Genomic DNA, 10262 nt, shown 5'->3' with positions numbered 1-10262 from the left:
AGGAAGAAAAATAGGCAAAGGCGTGAAAAATAAATTTGGCAGAGCTTCCGCAAAACTGAGCGTGCAAAAACTGTGTGTCTGGAAGTTCCCAATTTGCTGCTATTTATAAGCTGCTGGTGTAACCACTTTTCAAGGGTTTCCGCGTGCATGGTAGTAGGCTTCCGAGGGTTAAGCGTGCGTGGAAGTGGGCTTCAACGTGGTCAGTTGAGTTCCTTGCGCCAAAAATATAGAGGACTGGTGTGACGTCCGTCACAAGGTTACTTCGCGTGACGCTCGTCATGCGTCCTGTGACGTCCGTCACAGGCACAGCATTGGTGACTTGTGCGCTTTGGGCTGGGCTTTGGCCTTTGGTTCCTTTTCTCTCCTTTTTGTTGCTTTTTACACCTCCTTTTCTTCCCTTTTTCACTTTTGCTTCAAAATGGGTACCTGATGTAAATAGAAAAGAAATACTGCATAATATCTGATGAAATGGGATAAATTAGCGTAGATGATAAAATAATTTAATTGAATTAAGTCTTAAAATGTGATATAGTTTCGTGTTATCAAACTCCCCCATACTTAAATCTTTGCTTGTCCTCAAGCAAAATTCAGTATAGAACTTGTTAAAAGTTTTAGCCGGATGAAATTTTAAAGCACACATCAATTCGTACTAGGTTGCCAATGGATTTTTGTTTAGGAGGACTTGAGTTTAATCTTGACATCAACAACTACCGTTACAACTTCAGATAACCCTACCTTATGCCAATCAGTTCAAGTACCCTATGATAGCTATCCTGGTTCCTTTAGTCTTATTTTGCCCGTTTTCATTCTAGCGAAATCACATTAAGCCCTTTATCTCTTCGCGCACATAGTGGAGTAACCGGTTAGTGACTATGATCCGCTTTTAGCTAGAAGTTCTGGTACATAAGTCGGATAACTTCATTATTCAGTCCATTGCAAATTGCGGGGGATCGAACCGTAGTCCGCCCTACCAAGTTCAGTACCAGATTCCTACTGAACCAATTCATAATGGATCTTTCGTATTGTGCTTTTGCATGATCTGCAACCTTTAGATTAAATGATCTGGTAAGGATCACCTAATTTAATTGTCTTAGGTTACTTTGGGGATCATTCACTTATATTCATCGGCTCTCCACGTAGTTTGCTATTAAGATGGTGCTGACTTCTGTATAAACTACTTGGGGTTGCCATAGAACTAAAAGTTCAAGGAATCGGTATAATGGGTACTTATCCTGATCTAACATATCGAGGTTCTCAGAGCGTTGTTATGGTAATGATTTTGTTTTGATTTCACTCAAATTTTATAAAGTAGGCAACCTTTATACTTGTTGGGTGTGTTAAAATTTTTGTTATGGCTCAGGAAATTGAGGGGAATAGATAATAGAAAATTTTCTTCATATTCAGGACTTAACTTAAAAAAAAAATTATTTTGTTTTTATAAGGAATTAACAATGAAAAGGGAGAGTACAAACTTGAAACAAAGATGAGAATGGAAAGAATAATTTCCCCCCCCATACTTGAACTAAACATTGTCCTCGATGTTTGAAGGGAAAGTAATACAAAATGGAAAGGAAAAAGAAAAATACAACTAAGGCTGCCTTCCACCTCTGGTTCTTGGTCCTGGTGATCTTTGACGTATGTCTAAGCTGTCGAATCTGCTAAACAACTCAGTAAACCGCTGGTCGGTTATGGCATTCCGAGCATCCTGTTGCTGTTGCATATGACGCATCATCTGCATCATCTCTGTATTCTGTGCCTGCATTCCATCGATAGCATCCATAATGTCATCGTTGGTCGCGGGCCTTCGTCGTCGACGACGTTGGGAGGATGGGCCGGCTGCATTACTGGAAGGGTTGAGCGGGACTGACGGTTGTGTTGGCGGATGATCACCTTGTTCCATTTCTTCAAACTCATCTGTTTGCTGGTTTGTTTGTGAAGGTTCAGTGGTTTCAGGAGCGCTAAGATCGTAGAGGTGGCGGTTCGGGTTTGTGACATCGGTTAGGGTGGTATTGGGTAGCACAACACTTGGGACTGCTTGGTTGTTCACCATCAGATAATAGCCTCCGCCTACTCTGTTTTTAATCAGGCGGCTGGAGCGACAATAGCTGATATCCATAGACAGGGGTGGTAGGGATTCTAAAGTTTGGAGTTTATCCCCTAGGTTCAGGCCAAGTGCTATGGAGGTTATTAATCCACCAATTATGAATGGTTGCCGGCCTCTAGCACATAAGGTGCGGATATGATGAAGGAGAAAAGAGGCGGCGTTTACCGTAGTATCCGTTTCGAAAACGCACTGGAGGAAAAAGAGTTCTTTTGAGTTGACCTTACTGTTGTTTGGTCTTCCAAAGAGTGTGTTTTGCAGGATACGGAGAAAATAGCGGATGGTGGGGTTATGGATGTGGGAGAGAAGGAGTTCTTCCCAGTTGTAGGTATTTATACCGGAAATTTTCTTAAAAAGGTCGAAAACTAGAACTGTGTTCCAGTTTGAGGTTGGGGGAATTCTGGCATGGAGCAGACCTTCTGTGGGAAATTGTAGCATGGCACTCAATTGGCGTTGGGTTAGAGAGTACTCGGTGTTAAACATACGGAAGGTTGCTGTACCGGTTAGAAATTCACCTTCACCGGTGGGAGTGGTGTAGTCGTAAGAACTTAGGAATTCTAAGGTTAGGGAAGGATAGGTGGGTTGGTTATGGGTGCAAAGGAAGGTTAAATCGGCTCTACGGAGCATCCACTCGATACCTTGGAGTAAGCCCAATTGTTGTAAACAAGTTAAATCGGGGTACCTGGTGGGAGCGACGCCTCGCTGTTGGAAGCGCTCGAATTGCTCTTGCTGATAGTTGTCATCTCCGGATCGGAAGATGATATTTCCGAAATTTTGATTTCCCGCCATTGTGATGAATTTTTGAATGAGTGATTTGGAAAAGAAAAGAAGTGTATATTTGATATGAGAGAATTGTTTGTGGTGAAAGAAGGAAGTTTGGAGGGTATTTATAGGTAAAATGTGGGAGGTGAAAAGAAAGAGTGGTTGAAAAGTAATTAATTGTGGTAAATGAAAAATGAATGGGGAATGTAAAAAGGTAAGGGGTGTAACGTTCGTCTCCAACGGCTCCCTAACGTTCACATATCTGAGAGGCGTTACGCTCGTCACAAAGCTGTGACGCTCGTAACAAGTGCTAAGTGTGCCGTCCGTCATGGGTGGTGTGACGCTCGTCACACCGTTCTTTTTGGAAAGGCTTAGTAGCGCTTCACAGAATTACTTTGGTAGCGTAATTTAATATTTTATTCTGCTTATGAACGTTTTAGTCTGTAGCTTAATTTAGTATGCATGCTTACTTGCTTTGTATAATAATAATAAGTAATAACAGTAGAGCATAATAGGCATTGCAAAATAGATTAACTAAACAGCTTCAATAAAAAGGATCATAATGTATTACAGGAAGGGAAAATAATAAAATGAAATAGAAATAAACATGAATTCAAATAACATTAATGAAAAAATCTAGCCTAAAACTAAATAACTTAGAAAGAAAAATAACTAAATTCCATCTATCTTCGGATCTCTGGCCGGAGGAGTAAAAGAGTTAACATGATGCCGTAACATACGTAACTGACTTGCCGTACTGCTCATGTGTTCTAGGACTGCAAGTCTCAAGCTGTGGAAATCTTCCCTAAGGGCGTTTTGTTCTGACATCAAAGCTTCAATGACAGTTTTAATATCTGTTCCTGGCATATGATGTCGGAGATCAGGTATGGCTGATTCTTCGGTCAGGACAGGCTGAGGAGGAGGATCAATGTCATGGTAGCCGGATGGAGTCTGAGGGTCAGATTCAGCAAGAGAGATATGGTCAACATAATGCTCATAGTCATCACAAATCTCATAATCCTGGATGGATTCAGTGGATCCAGCAGGAGTTGGGGTTTCATTCAGGTTATAGAGCCAGTTCCTTTGGTTATGAACACTAGTCCTAGGATCGGGCAGGGTGAATAGGCAGAGAACCTGGTTATCAATAACAAGCTCAAACTCATCAGACCCTATGTTTGCTATAAACATAGTGTTGAAGAGGAAAGGTATACTCATAGTGGTAATGCCACAAAAAGGGTTCAGGTCAAGCATAGGCTGACGTAGTCCAATAGCATTACCTATCATAGTTATCAGGCCGCCTATTCTAATGGGTGCTCTCTCATCCTGGATAAGGTGGTCCAAATTAGCTAACATAAAAGTAGCACCGTTTACTGGACGGTTCTGGGAAGCACAAAATATGATGAAGAGTTCATCACGTGAAACTGAAGTACTATTTGGCTTCTTCCCAAATAAAGTGTGGGTCAGGATCTTATGGAAATAGCGAAAAGCCGGGTTATGTATGTTTCCAGAGAGAAACTCATGTTCTTCGGGCTCATCATTTCCAGTCAGCTTACCCCAAAAGTGTTCAAGCTCTCTATATTCAAGAAGTTCTTCCTGGCTTATAGTGAATGTATCAAAGGAGGTAGGAAAACCCAAAAGGTTGGTGAAGTCTCTAGTATTAAATTGGTACTCCATATTGAACATTCTGAACTGGATAAAACCTCTGGTAATTCCTTTTCCATGGCTAGGTAGATAGATTAATGAACTAAGGAATTCTAATGTGAGCCTCCGGTAGGTGGTGAAAGGTCTCAGAATAGGGGAGGTCTCCCATCCTATCTGATTCAGCAAAAACAGGACACTCTGTCTCAGTCCAAGGGCAGTCATAGCCCAATCATCAGCATATAAACTAGGTAGCATCTCTCTAGTGGCTAGTTCTTCAAACCTTCGTTTCTGAGCCATTCCTCTGAACTTGATACCCATACGGTCAAAATGTCCCATCTGGTTAGTGTTAACTAGAGAAAAGAAAACATGAGTTTAAGTCAGGATTTGGCCAAATGCCGAAAGAAGAATAGAATTATTATTAATATATATAGATATATTTTTTTTCTTTTTGAATAAATCAATAATGAATACTAAATAGAAATTAAAAGAATAATTAAGAGAGAAATAGAGAAATGATAATAATAATGAAATAATATAATAACAGATTAATTTGTGGGTTGTCTCCCACTAAGCGCTTTGTTTAAATGTCGCAAGCTCGACAAAGAAACTGTTAAATATTGTCTATGAGTCCTGGGGGCGTTTCGTCTAAGTGTAGAATTTGCGAATCCTCGTTGGTTTCCGCATAGTGATAATGTTTCAGACGTTGCCCGTTTACGGTGAACGGTTCTGTAGATTGTCCTTTAATTTCTACCGCTCCACTGGGAAAGATTTTAGTGATATGGAAAGGTCCTGACCATCTGGATCGTAGTTTTCCCGGGAATAAATTTAGTCTGGAGTTAAATAAGAGTACTGCGTCGCCTTGCTTGAAGATTTTCCTTGATATACGCTTATCATGCCATTGTTTTGTTCTTTCCTTATAGATTTTGGCATTTTCATAGGCGTCTCTTCTGAGTTCCTCTAATTCGTTTATGTCAAGGATTCTCTTTTCACCGGCGGCTTTATAATTCAAATTTAAATTTCTAATAGCCCAATAGGCTTTATGTTCTAATTCTACCGGGAGGTGACAGGATTTTCCATAAATGAGCTTAAATGGGGTCGTCCCTATGGGAGTTTTATAAGCAGTTCGGTATGCCCATAAAGCTTCTGGTAATTTCAATGACCAATCTTTCCTTGAAGTGGCGACCGTTTTTTCTAGTATTTGCTTGATTTCTCTGTTAGATACTTCCACTTGTCCACTGGTTTGAGGGTGGTAAGGTGTTGCTATCCTATGTCTCACTCCATATTTAAGTAGTAGTTTTTCGAGTACCTTGGATATAAAGTGCGATCCACCATCACTGACTACTATCCTTGGGATGCCAAATCTCGGAAATATTATATTTTTAAAGAGTCTAGTTACTGCTCGGGTGTCATTAGTTGGAGAAGCTATAGCTTCGATCCACTTTGATACGTAGTCAACCGCCACGAGTATGTATTTGTTACCGAAAGAGGACGGAAACGGTCCCATGAAGTCTATTCCCCACACGTCAAAAATCTCTACTTCCAAAATACCTTTTTGTGGCATCTCGTCACGTCTAGATATGTTTCCCGTGCGTTGACATCTGTCACACTCCTTAATAGCCGCATGTACGTCCTTCCATATAGTTGGCCAATAGAAGCCTGCTTGTAGGATTTTAGAGCAGGTCTTGGATGTACTTGTGTGTCCACCATAAGGCGCGGAGTGACAGTGTTGGATTATATTTTCTACCTCTTCTTCGGGTACACATCGACGGAAAATACCATCGGGACCTCTTTTGAAAAGTAAGGGATCATCCCAGTAATAGTGTTTTATGTCGTGGAAGAATCTTTTCTTCTGCTGGTAAGATAAAGTAGGTGGAACTATTCCGGCAGCTAAATAATTAACTAGATCAGCGTACCATGGTATGACAGATATAGCTAAGGTGGTTTCTACTTGCATGTCGGAGTTGTTCTCTTCCAAAGTAGCTATGAGTTTGTCATACGAGAAATCATCATTAATGGATGTTCTTTCTGGTTCAAGGTTCTCAAGTCTAGAGAGGTGGTCTGCTACTACGTTCTCAGTTCCTTTCTTGTCCTTGATTTCTAAGTCGAATTCTTGTAGTAACAAGATCCATCTTAGGAGTCTAGGTTTAGCATCCTTTTTTGTTAGAAGGTACCTGATAGCAGCGTGATCAGTGTAAACTATTATTTTGGCTCCTACCAAGTAAGAACGAAATTTATCTAGCGCAAATACTACTGCTAGGAGTTCTTTCTCGGTTGTGGCATAATTCATCTGCGCTTCATCCAGGGTTCTGCTAGCGTAATATATAACATGGAGCTTTTTATCCTTTCTTTGTCCTAAAACAGCACCTACAGCATAATCACTGGCATCGCACATTATTTCGAATGGTTCATTCCAGTCTGGTGTCTGCATAATGGGTGCGGAGATCAATGCTTGTTTAAGAGTTTGAAATGCTTTTAAACAGTTATCGTCGAATATGAATTCAGCATCTTTCATTAATAGTCCGGTTAAGGGTTTAGTTATCTTAGAGAAGTCTTTGATGAATCGTCGGTAGAAACCGGCGTGTCCTAAAAAGCTTCGTACTTCTCTCACGGTTCTTGGGGGTTGAAGATTTTCGATTACCTCTATTTTGGCTTTGTCTACTTCAATTCCTCTGTTCGAGATGATGTGTCCTAAAACAATTCCTTCTTGTACCATAAAGTGGCACTTTTCCCAATTAAGTACTAAGTTTACTTTTACACATCGTTCAAGAACTCTTTCCAGGTTTTCAAGGCATTCTTCGAAACTTTGTCCGTATACAGAAAAGTCATCCATGAATACTTCCATGATGTTTTTGAGAAAGTCGGCGAAAATTGCCATCATGCATCTTTGAAAAGTTGCAGGAGCATTACACAGACCAAACGGCATTCGTCTATACGCGAAGGTACCAAAAGGGCATGTGAATGTTGTCTTTTCTTGGTCATCAGGGTGAATTGGTATTTGAAAGAAGCCTGAATAACCGTCTAAATAACAGAAATGTGAATGTTTAGCTAATCGTTCTAACATTTGGTCAATGAATGGTAAAGGGAAATGATCTTTTCGGGTTGCTTTGTTTAGTTTCCTATAATCAATGCACATTCTCCATCCCGATTCGATTCGTTTAGTTATAGTTTCTCCTTTTTCGTTTTCAATAACGGTTATGCCTCCTTTCTTTGGTACAACGTGTACAGGACTGACCCATTTGCTATCAGATATAGGATATATAATACCTGCTTCTAATAACTTGGTTATTTCTTTCTTTACTACCTCACTTAGGATCGGATTTAGTCTTCTCTGGTGTTCCCTAGAGGTTTTACCGTCTTCTTCTAACATGATGCGATGCATACAAATAGAAGGGCTTATTCCTTTAAGATCGGTTATGTGGTATCCTAGTGCGGTTGGATATTTTCTTAAGATATGTAGGAGTTTTTCTGTTTCGAGTCTTCCTAGATCTGCATTGACTATCACGGGTCGTTCAAGTTCTAAGTCTAGGAATTCATATCTCAGATTTTTGGGAAGTGTTTTCAAATCAGGGGTTGGTTTGTTAAGACACTGCGTAGGATCTGGTGTTATTGCTAAGCATTGTTTAGATTTGTCTTCTAAAAGATGGTCTGATGATTTGTCTTCTCCTGACTCTGCTTCTTTTATGCATTCATCGATGATATCCATGAAGTAACATGTATCTTCTATTGCAGGTGCTTTCAAGAATTTGGAAAGAATGAATTCAATTTTCTCTTCACCTACTTCGAAGGTGAGTCGTCCTCGTTTTACGTCTATGATTGCACCGGCAGTTGCTAAGAATGGTCTTCCTAGTATAATAGGTGTAGTATCATCTTCTCTAATGTCCATAATTGTGAAGTCAGTGGGAATGTAAAACTGACCTATGCGTACGGGAACGTTTTCAAGGATTCCTACAGGATATTTGATGGAACGATCCGCTAGTTTTACAGACATCTTGGTCGGTCTTAATTCTCCCATTTCCAGTCTCTTACATATGGATAGAGGCATAACGCTAATTCCGGCTCCTAAATCGCATAAGGCTTTGTCGATGACAAATTTTCCTATGTGACAGGGTATAGAGAAACTACCCGGATCCTTGAGTTTAGGGGGCATGTTTTGGATTATAGCGCTACATTCGGCAGGGAGTGTAACGGTTTCGCTATCCTCAAGTTTCCTTTTATTAGAAAGAATTTCTTTTAAGAATTTAGCATATGAGGGCATCTGCGTAATAGCTTCGGTAAATGGGATTGTAACGTTTAATTGCTTAAGGAGATCGACAAATTTTCTAAATTGGCCTACATCTTTGGTTTTAACAAGCCTTTGAGGGTAAGGTATAGGTGGTTTGTAAGGTGGTGGAGGTACATAAGGTTCCTTCTTTTCTAGGGTATCCTTATTACTCTCTTCCTTTTCCTTAGGTTCACTTTCCTCAGTAGATTTCTTAGGGTTTTGGTTTTCTATCCTTGGATCAGACGGTCCTTCCACTTCCGTTCCACTTCTTAATATAATTGCATGGGCTTGGCTTCTCGGATTAGGTTGGGGCTGTCCAGGGAATGTACCAGTTGGTGCAGCAGTAGGTGCTTGTTGTTGAGCTACTTGAGATATTTGGGTTTCTAACATTTTGTTATGGGTAGCTAAGGCATCTACTTTGCTTGCTAGTTGTTTAAGTTGTTCGCCAGTGTGTATGTTCTGGTTTAAGAAATCTTTATTGGTTTGTTGTTGGGAAGCTATAAAGTTTTCCATCATGATTTCCAAGTTGGATTTTCTAGGGGTATTATTGTTAGGATTTGGTTTCTGATATCCCGGAGGTATAGATGGGGTTTGATTCGGAGACTGTCCAGGTGCGTATAAAGCATTATTACTCTTATATGAAAAGTTTGGATGGTTCTTCCAATTTGGGTTATAGGTATTCGAATAGGGGCTTCCTTGAGCATAGTTTACTTGCTCTGTTTGGATTCCAGTCAAGAGTTGACATTCCGTAGGAGTGTGGCCTTGGATTCCACAGACCTCGCAATTCTGAGTTATAGCAACCACGGCGGTTGGTGGTGATACGTTTAAACTTTCAATTTTCTGGACCAAAGCATCCACTTTTGCATTAACGTGATCAAGGTTACTTATCTCGTACATGCCAGTTTTCGGTTGAGGTTTTTCCACTGTTGTTCGTTCGGTTCCCCACTGATAGTGGTTTTGGGCCATGCTCTCGATAAGCTGGTAAGCATCAGCATAAGGTTTGTTCATTAGTGCACCACCTGCAGCGGCGTCTATTGTTAACCTTGTATTGTATAAGAGACCATTATAAAATGTGTGAATTACTAACCAGTCTTCCAAACCATGGTGTGGGCAAAGTCTCATCATGTCTTTGTATCTTTCCCATGCTTCGAAAAGAGACTCGTTGTCTTTCTGTTTAAATCCGTTTATCTGGGCTCTTAACATAGCTGTTTTGCTTGGCGGAAAATATCGGGCAAGAAAAACTTTCTTCAACTCGTTCCATGTGGTGACTGAGTTGGAAGGTAGAGATTGAAGCCATCTTCTAGCGCTATCTCTTAATGAGAAAGGAAAAAGACGAAGTCGAATTGCCTCTGAAGTGACACCATTAGCTTTAACAGTATCAGCATATTGAACAAATATGGATAAATGAAGGTTTGGATCTTCGGTAAGATTTCCAGAGAATTGGTTCTGTTGCACAGCCTGCAACAGTGAAGGTTTAAGTTCAAAGTTGTTTGCTTC

At 40.4% G+C, this 10262-nt stretch overlaps 1 pseudogene; it reads left to right on the top strand.

The window, feature by feature from the left end:
• The first annotated feature begins 9861 nt into the window (after positions 1-9861).
• On the top strand, positions 9862-9961 carry LOC127114611 (uncharacterized; annotated as a pseudogene).
• Positions 9962-10262: the final 301 nt, after the last annotated feature.

Source organism: Lathyrus oleraceus, unplaced genomic scaffold, assembly GCF_024323335.1.
Source record: "Lathyrus oleraceus cultivar Zhongwan6 unplaced genomic scaffold, CAAS_Psat_ZW6_1.0 chrUn0641, whole genome shotgun sequence".
Classification (NCBI taxonomy): domain Eukaryota; kingdom Viridiplantae; phylum Streptophyta; class Magnoliopsida; order Fabales; family Fabaceae; genus Lathyrus; species Lathyrus oleraceus.
This window is presented reverse-complemented; position numbering and strand designations above follow the sequence as displayed.